The sequence below is a fragment of the Aptenodytes forsteri genome, unplaced genomic scaffold, assembly GCF_000699145.1.
Source record: "Aptenodytes forsteri isolate BGI_AS27 unplaced genomic scaffold, ASM69914v1 Scaffold1008, whole genome shotgun sequence".
In the NCBI taxonomy this organism is placed as follows: domain Eukaryota; kingdom Metazoa; phylum Chordata; class Aves; order Sphenisciformes; family Spheniscidae; genus Aptenodytes; species Aptenodytes forsteri.
Window position 1 is genome coordinate 20,995 of NW_008794843.1, and position 526 is coordinate 21,520.

At 67.1% G+C, this 526-nt stretch overlaps 1 protein-coding gene across 1 annotated transcript in view; it reads right to left on the reverse strand.

The window, feature by feature from the left end:
• Positions 1-526, reverse strand: part of EVI5L (ecotropic viral integration site 5 like) — a 33,064-nt gene that overhangs the window by 1,221 nt on the left and 31,317 nt on the right. The window lies entirely within an intron of this gene.

Genomic DNA, 526 nt, shown 5'->3' on the forward strand with positions numbered 1-526 from the left:
CGGTGACGTGGATAAGGGACAAGGGGATGAGGACAGTGATGAAGACAAGGGGACAGGACAAGGGGACAAGGGGACAGGGACAAGGGGACAGGGAAGGACCAGGGGGATGGGTGGGGGACGAGACAGGCAGAGGGGTGGGGAGAGAAGGGGACAAAGGGACAGGAGAGGGGACAGGAGGGGACAAGGGAGCGCAGAGAAGGGGAGGAGGGAGGAGAGAGGGGGAGAGACATTGTCACCAGCTGTCCCGGTGCCACGTGGCCCCGCAGGGACATCGCCGATGGCACCGAGGGGACGTTGCTGATGGCGCCAGCGGCCAGCGCAGCCCTGCTCGGGGACTGTCCGCGACGTGTCCTGGCCTTGGGGACATCGGGGACCCTTCCCCGCAGGGGACGATGTCCCCTGTCCCGGGCACGGCGGGGTCACCCCCACCTGTGGGAGGGTCCCTGAGGCATTGCACGGGTGCCAGACCCTGTATGGGGGTCCCACAGCACCCATGGGTGCAGGATGTGGGTCTCCCATCACCCGC